Source organism: Anopheles coustani, chromosome 3 (genome assembly GCF_943734705.1).
Source record: "Anopheles coustani chromosome 3, idAnoCousDA_361_x.2, whole genome shotgun sequence".
Lineage (NCBI taxonomy): Eukaryota > Metazoa > Arthropoda > Insecta > Diptera > Culicidae > Anopheles > Anopheles coustani.
Genome location: NC_071288.1, coordinates 31,695,608 through 31,709,782, shown reverse-complemented (window position 1 = coordinate 31,709,782; position 14,175 = coordinate 31,695,608).

Here is a 14,175-nt window from a genome sequence, read left to right as displayed (position 1 = left end):
CATCGTTTTTAGCGAACGCTGGTCCAGCCTCATACTGTTTTGTTGGAATAAATGTTTCGTGTGATAATAGGTTTATTATTGGAATGAAATTCAATCAATTTGTAAAACAAAGTCCGAATGAAAAATACTGATCAGCGCCAACAACTTTATGTTTCAAATAAAACATACACGCGCTTACTAATGTTACATTTATTCACACACCAAGCGTTTCGAATACAACCTCTTTTATCAATAGTGAATTTAATTATTCTTTATGCATAAATGATCTACTGATGACAATGATTTTGACGAAGGCACACCGTCGTATTCCATGCGAACCGATGCAGCGGAAACATAAACGTTAACATAGCGCATTAATTAATTTTGCTTCACACACACACACCCTCAATGTAAGGCTATATCCGATGCGGCACACCGTGATCGAGTCGCATTAAAACATTTCCCCGTGCAGTCGTGCGTTCAAATTCGATCAAATTTCGCCACGCAGTTATGACAGCCAGTAGCCGATCGAATTTAAACGTTCTACAATCGCTACAGTAGAAATGTGTGCCTGAAAGTGTGGTGTGGTTGTAGCTATGGCTGCAATAAACCTTCTGCCAAAAAAGGCTCCCCCACTTAACGTTCCCTCGCCAAACGCATACAACGGGACGTATCTCGGTTTTCCGACATCGAAACTATCGCTGCTGCTGATGTAGTGGTGGTAAGTGTGAAACAACACTCAGCCGCACCGTCCTTGTTCGCGCATAATCCTATTAGTATCATCTGGGTAATTGCACTCGCAAAATTTATACGAATTTAAGTTTATTAGTTTTATTCTCCATCAGTGTGAAAAACGGTGCTAGCAAAAGTGGTTGCCGTGCTTTTCTCTCGACCGGCAACAGGGAAATTTGATTCGACGATGACCAAAGTCTGTGGCACAAGGTGTCAGGCACAAATCATGCAAAGTGGTTGAAATGCAAAAGAAGCTTATTTGTAGAATAGAGTGTGTTTTTTCGACTGAGGAATACTTAAAAAATTTTTTTTAAATGTTCTGTTTGTTCTACGCAAATGCACTAGGATTTATGATTTCTTTAAGAAGGCAAACAACTTTTCAAAAATCGATATACTTATTCGTAGAAGTCACCTTTATTTTATATCTGTTTGTTATTATTATTTAAGAGAAACCATAGTTTTAGTATCTGTTTCTTTCTTATATTGTATTGACAATATTAAAGTTACTATCTTTAATCTCAACTAAAAAAATGTATATTCGATTTAGTGTATTTTTATTTTGCAGAATTAAATTCTATTTAAAATGATTGTTAAAGGTTGTTAGAGATTGTTGAATCAGAGTGCTCTGGAGGAAAATTTCAAACCTGATCATGTTTGAAACATGGTTCGGATAAGCATATGGCAATGCGTTATCAACGCTCAGTGACCAAACCACGATCGAGCGTGAGACTTTTCGACCGGAAAACACGGTTGGAATGTATTTTCTCTCGCGACAACAGTCGATAAGTAATGCTGGCAAAGTTTTTCCTCCTTCCGGCTTGTCAAAGGCACCCCTTTCCCAGATCGGCCCGTTGTTCCAACCCAGCGACGATACGACGGTTGCGCTTTTCCGTTTCCGGTTCGCCCGATGTGTGCCATACGTTACGGCACCTTAACCGTCGCAGTGATGTGCGACGTCGCTGACAAAGAAATGCAAAACTTCGGCGTGGCAAAACAACTCGCATACAGTTTAGCTTTCGCCATCGGCTCCGACGACAAAGCGGCCCTCGATCGTCCGTGTCGGGAAATGTCTCCGGGACCGTTGCCAATCTCGACGGACTGGTTCGGCATAGTCGTCCCACTCATTCAGCCACTCGTCCCGCGGTTTTCTCTGTGGCCTCTCGAGACTGATAACACAGACTCTTGGCATCTTTTCGCACCTCAGCGCACCCGGGAATGGGAAAATGATGGAGAAAATTATAATCATATTAAAATTAAATTTTCATCCGTTATCCTTCAACCGGGTTGCGGCACGTTGGAGAATAGAAGGAGGCAGGTTAGTTTTGGTCCTTGTTGAAGATCTACAGGATGTCTTCTTGAGTTTGTTGTACACGTTAGGTGATGGTGCAAATAGCTCGTTGGTTAATTTTGGATATATGCCAGACAATTCTATTGGCATCGAGTTAGGGTTGTTTTTGGGCGAAGCTGGAGTTTTTGTTATTAGTAATTGTTAGTAGCAGGTTCATGTAATGAAAAATAACTTGAATCATTTAATAAATGTTTGCCGATCTTTATGTGAATTTTTGACTATTTATTTATACACGACAATCTTTTGCCTATAAAACATTAATACTCGGATTTGACTCCTAGCAGTTCAATTGTTGTTTTTATACATCGTTCGTTTCAAACAAATGCCTTTTGATCGTAGATTTTAGCTAAGGATAGTTTATTTAAATGTCCTTCTAGAGTCATAATTTGTTACTGCGAGTCTATCAATTTGACAATTTGCAATAATGGGAGGGAAAACTCGAAAAATCTCTTCTTTTTCTTCTTCTTGGCGTAACGACCTTGTTTGGTCATGTCTACCCGTTAAGGGCTTACGAGACTTTTTTTTCCTATGTGTACGTGGATAGTCAGCCCTCTCGTACAGGGGAGGGTCGGGTCTCAGTTGGGATTCGAACCCACGCCGTCGAGGTGGTGAGCCCCGGCGCTCATGGGCCGATTTTCTAACCAGCGCTACCGCTCGGCTGTCGTTGACCCCCGAAAACTCTCTTACGAATATGATTTGAACTCTCAGTAGCTTCAAGGTTTGTTACTACTAACAAAAAGCACATTCCAGCTTTATGAGTACCTCAGTTCGAATGATTCATCTGTACATTCTGCCGGACCGGGAAAGCTTGGAGAAAGGCAAGGATCGTGCAACGTTTGAACTACCCTGCCCAGCAAATGGCAAGTATGTGTGAAAAACACTCTCTACCGCTACTAAAACAATGCGCTACAAACTAAAATGGTCATCTCACAAAGCCATCTCAAACAATTACCAACGATGTGCAGTGTTTGCGCAACGTGGGACACCAGGCGTCTCCATCGAACGGTTTGCTGGCGTGATGGAGACGCCTGGTGCCTTGTCAAAATGCAACATATTTGTATGGTCCACCAGCGTGCTGCCAACCAGTTGGGGCATTTGCTCCCTGTGGCCCTTTGTTATGGAATGGTTTGCCTCGTCCAAAATTGACGCGCGGGCCGGGGAATGCTTTGCAGTGCTGTGCTTTTGGTTGACAACGCCATTGAATGTGGGCACGCGAAGGAGCTGACATCTGTGTCTTCCTGGCGGGCATGGAGTGGCCATGTGACAATCAACGTGACTTACGTTCGACTGAAGATGGCTTACGGTATTCCTTCGAGGGGCAAACGTTGCACTTACGATTGACGCTCGGAGAAAATGGCAGCATTTAGAGGGCCGGGGCAGGCTAGAGCTTCGTTGCCAGCGTGACTATAATTAACTGGTGGTGAAATACGATCGTATGCCGAAAGTCTGATTGAGAGAGGAAGAGCGCTGGATGGGGGATCTGATGCAAATCCAATTAGTTAGAATTGACATCTGATCCTACCACTATAATAATATCATAAGCGTAAGAAGTATTATATTACTCCCAAATTATGTACAATCTATAAAGAGAAAACTGAAGTGTTAGATGCTTGAAACAGCTTGGAACATCCTTTTGTACAGCTTACTTGGATTTTTAGGGTGGAATAATGTTTCCAAAAAAGAAAAACCCATAATTTCTCCTAATACACAGAGGCACCGTAACGCACTCAGTGAAAAGCTTTCATACCACGTTTTTGTTCACGAAATAATTTACAGCCTTCCACGTGTCTGAGCGAGCTTATTGCACGTAAAGCATCCAGCTTCCAAGTGGAACCCGCTGGCAAAGGCAACATTTTTGGAAGCAAAACCGCACCGCGAAGAAAATAGTGCATCGGAGTACCCGTACACATAATTCCAATTCTCATTCCTCCAACCACCCCAGGGGGGGATGGGGCTGAAAATTAATTAATTTTAAGCTCATAACTCATCACACATTCTTTGCATTAATAAAATTGAACCGTAATTTTATGCTCGTCCACTGGTTTTTACAAGGCGCATGACATTCTTTTCATGCCTTCCATCCTCGGGGTGGTCGGTGGCCACGTGGGCGTGTGTTTGTGTTTGTGTATTGCCGTTGTTGCTTCCGTGGCCTACCCGAGGGTATGTTTGTTCGCGAAGAGTTTGTGTGCTCTCAGACACTTTTCCGATGGTGTGGTTCGGGAGTTTATGTCCTCGGCGACCGTTGGCGGCTTACCGGTTGGTGATCATTTCCCTCAGCCCTAGCCTTAACCACCCCAAGCTTGGAGGAAGAGTCGAGGGAGCTTGTGGTATTTCCAGTTTTTTTTTTCTATCCTTCTTCGTTTACAGTGGCATGTGTCTGTGTACCCTACATAACTCATCCCGGCCGGCTACGACAACGTTGTAGAATAAACAGTTTTCTCCCAACAGAGTTGCTTGCGGTGGCCGGTAATGAACCTATCCTCAAACATTTCCTCCGGCGGCCGACACCAGTGTAGCTCGAGAAAGCTGCACTGTGTGCTTATCAGCAAAACTTCCGAGAAGCAGAAAAGCCTCCAAGGCCTTGAGCTGAAAAAAAATGTGTCTTAGAAGATTTTAATGAACATTTGCAAATACTTCAGCTGCATTCTTTCTTCTTATACACTTTGGTACATCAGTTTGATTTATATATTCCCGCTGAGAAAAGGATTCCACATTGGTTTGAATACAGCTTGTTTCAAAATTAGTTTCATACCGCGAGGTTCAAAATGTTTGCGAAAATAGCGTAGATCATCATCGCTCGGCCGGTCGTTGAATAGAAAACCCATCAACACCATATCATCGAGCGAAATCGTACACACACGCCAGAAGTGACCTCATGCAGGCATCGCTGCTTGCTGCTGCCCCATTCCCTCAACGCCGAGCCCGTGGAATGTGCATTCACATTCCATCCTTTTCAAAATAAATACCAACAGCGTATGTCAAGTTTTTGATAAACCTCCCCCACGCTCGACCCAGCTCGGTCAAAGTTTTCCCACAGCGTCAAAGTCCGCCCCCCCACGAGCACGAGTGTTTGAATGCGAACGGTGTCGGTATTTAGCGATAGCAAACATCGCTCCCTCATCGCGGTCATCATTACCCGGCCGGTGCGGCCATATTCCGAAGACAGCCTCCGGTGCCGGTAACGGCACGGAACTTCTTCTACCGATGGCTTCCGTTCGCGTGCTGAAATAGCTGCAAAAGTCCCACACACTATGGAGGACCCATCCCCCATGCCCTGGGGGAGAAAAGCCATAAATGATGAATATTCTGACACTTTTCCGTGGACGCGCGACAGCATACCCCTCCACCCACCGTTGGCAGTGTCCAGCCCGCCTGCCGGAAGCATGTTTCGAAAAGTTTCACAACAGAATTTGGCGCACATGATAACATGTGGCGCTCGGCTTGGGAGGAGGGGTTTCGGCTTGCGGCCACCCACCAGAAAGGAAGGAGTACGCGATGTGAGTCCATCACCGTCAACACCGACGGCTCTGGGGGGATGCCAACGAGTGTCGGAACGGTGGGGAGTGAACCTTTATCATCTTCGCTGGGAATGGGTTTGGTTTTGGGAGGGAAAATTGCATTTGCCGTGCGGTTGATTCTGCGGTCTTCGATGTTCCGATGTGGCCGTGCAGCCTAGCGTGGACTCATTATACACGACGTACATTGGGGGCTGCGTGCCTTCGGGGCAAACTATCCTCACATCAAGTTCTCGACTCGCCGTTATGCATACCGAAGAAACCCAAACCCTCAAACCGAACGTCACTGTGCGTCACCCATGAGGTTTTCTTCTGAATTGGGTGAAAAACCCTTCCCCGTTTGGCTTCATCGTTTTTTCATCACCTTCTGTGGTAACATTTTAATTCCACGAGCAGCAGGATCCTTGGCCATTGACTGCAATGTAAGCTGACGTGGTGATGCACCAGAGATTCTGACAAGAGGACCAGCTGGTGCTTTTGGCGCTGCTCGCATTTGCGTTCACCAAAAAGATGCTCATCAATCTCTGTCGGGGATTTTGAAGCGAAAGTTTCCACCGGCGATTGGGAGCGCTTTTTCTGTTGCTTTCATTGTAGCCGTAGGGGTCTTAGGCATGGAGTTTCACTTTTAAAGAATTTGTATCTTGTACAAACGAAAAGACATTATACGTTTTGAGTTATTTTGAACGCATTATTTTAAGGAAATAAATAGGTTTTGCCGTTTTTGTTAAAGTAGCTTAGAAAAATATAAACTTCTCAACAATCATAAATCGAACATCACTTAAATCAATCCAATTGAAAAACTAGATAATTTGACAGTACCAAATCTATAATATTTTTTTGCTCAAATACGCATCTTCAGAGCAGCTCAGATGGAATTGAAGCAAAGTCTCAGTAAATGTTCTGTAAATTGATGCCTTTCTACCCACTTTGATGATTCATTTTTAAAATATTGGATCATTTCTATGTTTTCATTTTAATTTGTGCTACAGCAAATGAAGACTATTAGAATCATCTCTTAAAACTGAAAAAATATTATAATATTTGTGTACAATGAAAATAAATAAATATTTGGTGAATATTAGTATGCAATAGTACTGGCTATACTCACACCAATCTAATGAAAACTCGTATCTGTATGCATTGAGTAGTAACCGAAGTATAAACGAGATTTTTAACAAATTTAAAATGATGTTAATTTTTTGGAAATATTATCTAAAACATTGTGAAATTTGAAAACTTGAAATAATTTATTGCTTCACGAGAATTGTTTTTCAATTTCGTCAGAAAAAATGATGAATCAAATTGAATAGAACAAAACCACGCCAAGGCAGGAAAAATTGTTCAGCGATCCTAGAATTTTTCATCCTTCAAGAGAAATATTGATGCAGTTTTTTTCCTTTCTTATTACATGTTGAGCTGAAAACGTTTCGGCTACTTTTCAGTCAACCGAAATCCGGTCGACCCATCTAAATTTCTTAATGATCGTTGGGAAAATTCTTTCCTGAACCGTCAAGAATTTGCTAATAAAGTACCAGTTGCCTCCCCCTTCTCTCGTTGGGTGGTAAGAAAATCTCTCGGGTTTCAGTTAATGCGACGCGAACTATGCGACGCGAACGAAGTTTAATGGCCCCCGCGATATGCACGGATCGCGGACACGCTCGTTATGATGAACTTTTTCCTGCCCGATGGCTTTGAAAATTCCCGATGGGTTCCGGTCGCGAACGGAAAAAAGTTTTTTTTGCCCACAACGTATGGCCACGCGGAAAGGGATTGAGAAGTGCGACGTGGGATGAGGGAAAATTAATCACAATTGTAGATTGCCAAGCCGGAAAGATGAACCAACCCACACCTCCGCCATCCAAACCCCAAGCAGTCGGTGAGCAATGAAATGGATGAAGGAAACATATACTTTAGGGGTCTTACAAAGTGCGAGGATTACTGCGAGCTATTTGTAACCAGGTTTGGATTGTATTGTATACTTTCACGTTGCAACTGTTTATGTTTCTCCTCTGTTTTCGGTCACTAAGCCCGACAGCATCACCGCTTAATCTGCCTTTATTTTACTTTATTACAACAATTAAGAGATAAATAATTAAGTAAACCTAAGCTCGTTCATTCTCTGTTTCTTCACCGAGGTGCTTCATTCTCTTTCATATTACTCGAGGTGGATGAAACGTTTTAGAGTCAACGTTTTCCACATTTGCCCACGTTCCGCTTGTTCGAGTGCGGTTACAAATCCGTGTCCATTAAAACGTACGTTAACGGCGTACCGGAAACGGTTTCGAGCGACGCGTAAGAGAAACATTTATTTTAGCTTCTTTCCCTCTCACTCTTGGCCAAACGCCCCCCTACCGTACCCTTCAGCCACGTTTGAAATCACACCCCGTTAGGAAAACACAGTCAACGGGCAAGCGGAGGACGACGTTCGCTGGTGCTTAATTGCTGTAATAAACCAGAAACAACCGAGCAAAATCCCGCCGAGAACGTACTTTACGAAAGGAAGTCCGCTATCGAGGGCCCGGGATGGACGAGGATGGAAAGGTTTTCTTTTCCCAACGCTTCCCTTCTGCATGCATCGTAATGTTACATCGGGACACCGCGAACCGTATTTTTCGTTCGTCGCCATTCATTTTCCAGCCCGGACCACTAATGTTTCCTCCGTCGCACCGGTTTGCTCTCGTTCGCACCCCTCCATCGGCCGTTCGGGACTGGCAAAACCCGTGTTCCCGTTTGTCTTCGATCGTTTATGGTACTGTTTAGTTTTCATTATCGGACTTTAAATGTTACTCCAGTTGGTCGACGTTTTTTCTTCCCGCCATAGGAAGGATTTGTTTCGAACACAGACGATGACGATCTCTGTGGAGTTTTTTTTCTTTTCAGTTGGCATGAAAATTACATTGCGACGGGGATGAAGTCTACATCAGCGTTCAGCAACGCTGGCCAGGCTTAGGGCGCCTCAGGGCAGCCGCGAGACCTACGAATTGTCACAAACTGCATTCAACCAGTTGGTCGGTACCGTGAAAAAAAAGGAAAACCTACCCTAGCCGACGCACTGTCTGGGAGTTTCGTTCGACTGGTTGGTGTCATTGGAAAATGAGAAGCAAAACAAAACGGAAAGCGCTGCGAAAATGATGATGCTCGTTTATGCTTATGACAGAAGCAACGATTTGACAAACACACTCCACTCCACTCCAGGCCCGGCGGCTCGGCCAGCAAACAAACTAGCAACTGTAACAATAACACTAACAATAACAATTAGGATCATGCTGGCGGGCGGAAAATGGCGCAACAGAAACATGAAGCGAAAGAATGCCGGATACCGAAAACCAGAAAATGCGACCCGACGAGTCGAGTTGCCGAGAGGCGAGCGACATCTATTCCCTTGCACGAGGGTGCTATGGGGTGAGGGAAGGGGAATGGCTGCAGAACAGATTGTTGCCCGCCAGTCTCCTTCCTGGGGACCTCCCAGCTTTGCCCGTCGTGAATGGGGTTTGAGGTGAAAACAGTAAAAACATGAAAACCAACGAACGAGGAAACAAAAGGCATAAACAACATAAAACTAACGAACTATTTCCATCCGTGTGCAAATCCGCGATCGCCGTTGCACGCCATTTGCACTTCCGGGTCCCGTCCCTCCCATTGCCTGCTTGCCGCCAACCAAATGGCGTTTATTAAACAATAAATAATGAAAGTTTGCCACTTTTTCTTCCCTCCGGCCTGCTGGCGATGGAGTTTGCAAATGAAACTTGTTTGTTTTTTGGCCGTGCCATTTAATTGCCATCGAGCCAAACTGTTTACCGGGCGGCGATCGAAAACTTTCGAACGAGCCTGTCTTTTACGGCAACAATCTTGAAGGTTTTGAAGCAGACACAGAAGCAGGTGAATGTGAGTTTTGTCGTGTTGTTTCGTGGAAAGTTGTGCAGTTGATTGCCATTAACTACAAGCGACCGTGGGCGATAGACATACTATGGATGTGAGTTGTCATGTCAGTGCATGCATTCTAGAATTGCGTGCATCAATTCTAGGCTTTGGATTCGGCAGGCGACAGGTATAGAAGTGAAGAATCTGCCAGTTTGTTTATTATTCGTGTAATGTGTGCTGTTAGCAAGAACGACTTATTCGAAACTGGATGTTCTTGATCACACGATAGCGATAAGTGACGGAAAACATCGAGTTTTGAAGTTGTTTATACTTGTTTTAATGTTGGTTTGAAATTAGAAAGATTACTTTTCAGTTGTAAGAGAATTTGGATTAACTACAAAAGATTATTGTTTCTTACTTTAAGTGGATTTGCCGACAATAATTTAAAAAGAACAAAAGTAAAGGATGAAAGTATTTCAAAATTATTAATTTCCAGTTTTTGAATCAAAAATAACAGAACACTGCGCTTGGCGTTGGGGAGGGGAAATTAACAACCCTACCAGACCCATGGTTGTTCGACATAACCACTACAACAGACAGGGGAAATTATGGCCTTGCCACGTTTTTATGTTCACAGCATGCCCATCATAGCGTTTATTGGCTCGCAATAATGAGCAATGTGGCAAAATTAATCCTACCGCGTCCAAATCGATTCGCCACTGCACTTACGTGCTTGTGTGCGACTTTGCGTGCAATTTTCGCACCACCTCGCTCACTTTTACGCTTCCTTTGCATTTTCGTTCGAAGGATACCAATGATGACTAGCAGGCGGCATGTTCGTGTCCAGGGATTTCGTTGGGAGTGGGAAGAAAATTAAAGGACATACGAAGAGGGTGAAGTGTTAAGTATGTAGAATTTGTGCAGCGGCAATATTTACAAAAAATGTATTCATGTATATTCGCAAAGAATTTAACATTTTTGTTGTTGTTGCAAAACATGTTATTTGGACAATCCCTGACTGGGTTCCCTCCCGAGATATCACCGAAGCGATATCAATTTGCATGTCCAATCGTTCCCGCAAAGAGAGCTGTTATGTGTTGCGCTCAAAAATGCGAACCGCATGAAGAGGTGCGTATAAAAATGATGCGCAAATCGTTTGTGCAAATCGATGAATCACTTCATTTCCGGTTGCTTGTACCGAGCCCGCTGTCAGCGTTCCTGTTTCGAGCGCAAGATAAAGTGAGCCTTTAAACTGTTATATCCTCCCCCCGAACCGATATCGCGCCCCGTTGCGCTCCTAGCCACTCGGATGGTGGTGAAATAAATTATGCAAAATTTAATTCATTTATATCCTCCGGGAAAAAGGCATAATTGACGTGAACGGTTTCGATGCGCGCGGGACGAACCTGGAGGTTGTTCGTTCCCCGTTCCGACATCGGCCAGGTTAATGTGTGTGAATTAATAAAATTATCCCGTGCAGGGCACGTCGGAAGTGTCAGCTGGGGTGGTGTGAGTGGGAAGAAAAACAAAACCGAGCAATCGGCAACCGTACACCAAAAAAGTTTAAAAGCGAGTAAAAAAGGAAACTCAAGAGCACGGTTGCAAATGCAGCAGCAGTAGCAGCAGCAGCAGTTTCCTTGACGTGCTATAATTCAATCCATCCCGGAGTTGCCCGGGTACGCAGGACAAGGCGGAAAATTGGTGGGAAATTTTGCACCACGCCTAGCTGGGAGTTCTCGAGTGTACGTTTTGCGTTGAACACGGCATCAAAAAACGGAAAGCAGGAACTAAACGTCAGTGCGGTCGTGTTAAAGCAACTGTCAGGCTTGTCCACAGAACGGTTGAAGGCATGTCAAGATTTTCACACGCACACAAACACTGCCGGGAAGCGGGCTTTTTCTGGGAGGCTCGGAGAATCATAAGAATCCCTGCGGCATACGGGATGCGGGGCAAAAATTGAAATATAAATTGAGTTAATTGTCTGAGGTTACGCAATTATTCTTTTTCATTCTCACCACTACACCCCCGCAAGCGTCCGCTCATGGTCAGCTCTAGTATCCTTGGGGTTTTCCGAGCGGAATTTCCCTGCCAACACGAAACTCTTCAACCGTTGCGGACCCTCGAAGCGTTTCGCTTGGAATTAGAACCCATGGCGAGTGGGAGAGAGAGTTTGTCGGCCAGGGTTCATAATTTCCTCATCCCATAACTCCACTAGCCTCACGATATCTCTCCGTTGCTCCCCGGACTAGACAGCTTGACCTGGACACTTTGAGGCCGGTCGGTGCTGCGTGCATGGCTCCGGTGTGCATCGGACCGTAATATGATCTTGTTTGCATGTTAATTAAAATGTATCTTGACTTTAAACGACTTGGGTCCGAAACGTCCGACGGGGTGGTGGGTGGAAAAAGTTGGAAATATAGCAGACTAGGCATCTCTCTAAGGCACGAAGGGGGTACGAAATTATTCAACAACTGCCCACAGCATCTCGCCTTCGGTGGAGAGGAAACGATGGCCGTAGTCTCATATGCGCTCGCTTGTGGAATCTGATTGATGTCAGCGTCCCTGGAGGAAACTGCTGGGGAGCAGGGCATACGAGTACACGACGAGACGAGAAGTTTTCGGCCAAAAATCATACCACGTGTCCGTTTTGTGGCCTGCAAACATTTATGCTATGGCCTGTCATGGCTCGGGTGGGCGATTTGGAATGCACTGGGATTTTTGTTTCGTAAACCCCATCGTACGCGTGGAGAATACAAATGAAGGGTGTGAGGGCGTTGGGGCTGGCGAGTGTAAATCGCACTCACTTGTCATCCAGGGGCCACATGCAAAATGCACATGTGGAAATTTTCAAATAGATCGCCGGACAGAAAATAGATTAAATTAAAGAACGATGCAGTTCAGGGTAGCTCTCAACAATCGGGATATTAAAAGCGGAGACATTATATCTGCATTCTCGCAAGCGTTTATGTTGTCAGTAAATTGTAATATAAAAAATAAAGCGTGCTTGGTATGGGTTTGCAACAACTAGACCATATTGTATGAAAAGCTATCTACAATTTGGATAAACTTTCGAAGTGGCAAGGATTCTCCGAAAGAAGGAAAATTATAAACGCTCTGCGGGCGAACGTAAGCGAACATGAGTGTAGTGCAATATGACCTTGTTTTTGGATGATTTTTTTTAGTTTTTGGTTCGACCTTTTTATCACTTTGTTGTGTATCGGAAAACAGAGAGGATTGGAATTTATTTTCATTCACCATTACATATGTAATGGTTTATTATTTACTCTATAAATGTTCTACTACTTTTATTGCGAAAAATCACATTGAATATGTTTAATTATGCTTTACGTACTATGGAAGTTCCTCTTTTCATTCTGATATGTTTCGTATTGAAACTATATCATGTTATTTTACTTGCCACTTATTATACTACTCTTCCATGCATTAATTCAAAATATTTCACCTGCTGTAATAGCATTTTTTAAATTTAAATGTTTACTACAAAAATGGTCCCGCACTGCAAAAAACCCACTGAGTTACCTTTGGTTCACTTAAGTGCAGCGTTTTCATTTTCATTACATCAGATAAAACCACAAACATTCCCGAAATTTATGGATTAGTAAAGAGCAACGGTAAAATAATGTGCACCACTCCGGAACACAACTTTGTAAGACAGCCCCGTCCTTATGCTGCGGTAATTTATAGTGAAAGACCGCCCGAGCGTATGACAAATGCGAGTGCGTTCATCAATGTATTAAGGCTCGTACGCATATTGCCATATTTACAACAACCGATCGTCGGTCGCATCCCGCATAAAAGTGGCCGTAAATAAGGGCCCCAACCGCACCGAGTGGCATGTATCTACGGCCATGAGCCTCGGCTACTGTTTAGTAATTTTCACTAAAAGCAAACCGGTTCGATGGTTCGCCACGGGGCCAAGTATGTCCGCACGATCCGCCCGATGGTGGGCTTCCCATGAAGGTTCGAGCTTCGGTATTTCGCAGCGAATACTTGCGGGGCGATGGTTTGACTCTTGTGCTCGTTCACAAACACACAAACACACATGCACGTCATCACCGTCGGAAAAGTCATTAATTGCGCTTTGGAAAAGAAAGTTCGGCCGGAGCGATCTTTGTTTCCCGTCGATGGTTATGGGCTGAATTATGGGGCTCGATAATTACTTTTGGCTACAGTCTCTGGTGTCTCTGGTGGCCTCCGGCAATGGGCACAACGCAGCACGTCCGGAACCGAGCGTACGAGCGTCGATAGTGGTTGTTAATCATTATTCGGCAAAAAAGAGGCGGCAAAGCTACCGAGAAAACCCTTCATCGCAAAAGCCTTTTTGCGGTAGTTGGATGCCAAAGGGTTTCGCTTTTCTGGCGGTTCGGGAATACTTGGGCCAGCCTCGTCCAAACCCTCCCACTGGTCCGTGGTTCTTGGAAACGGATGCGTACGGTTGACTTTCTTTTTTTCGTCTCCGGCTGTCGATCGGCTGAAAAGGAAACCCGTACTTGCGGTTTTTCGTCGGCCTCCTTCGTCGGTTTTCTCTGTTGTTCTGGGCAAACCTGCCGTTTGAATGAAAACTTTCCGAGCAGGCCCAATCGAAGGAAGCACGCTCGGTCGCAGTACGAATGCGAAGAGGATTTGGGATGCATTTTATGGCAAACGGAAGACAAACATCCGAACCGTGCGAGCCGCTCCGGGGCAGGGAAAGTTTAGCCGGCGTATACGATGGCGCTT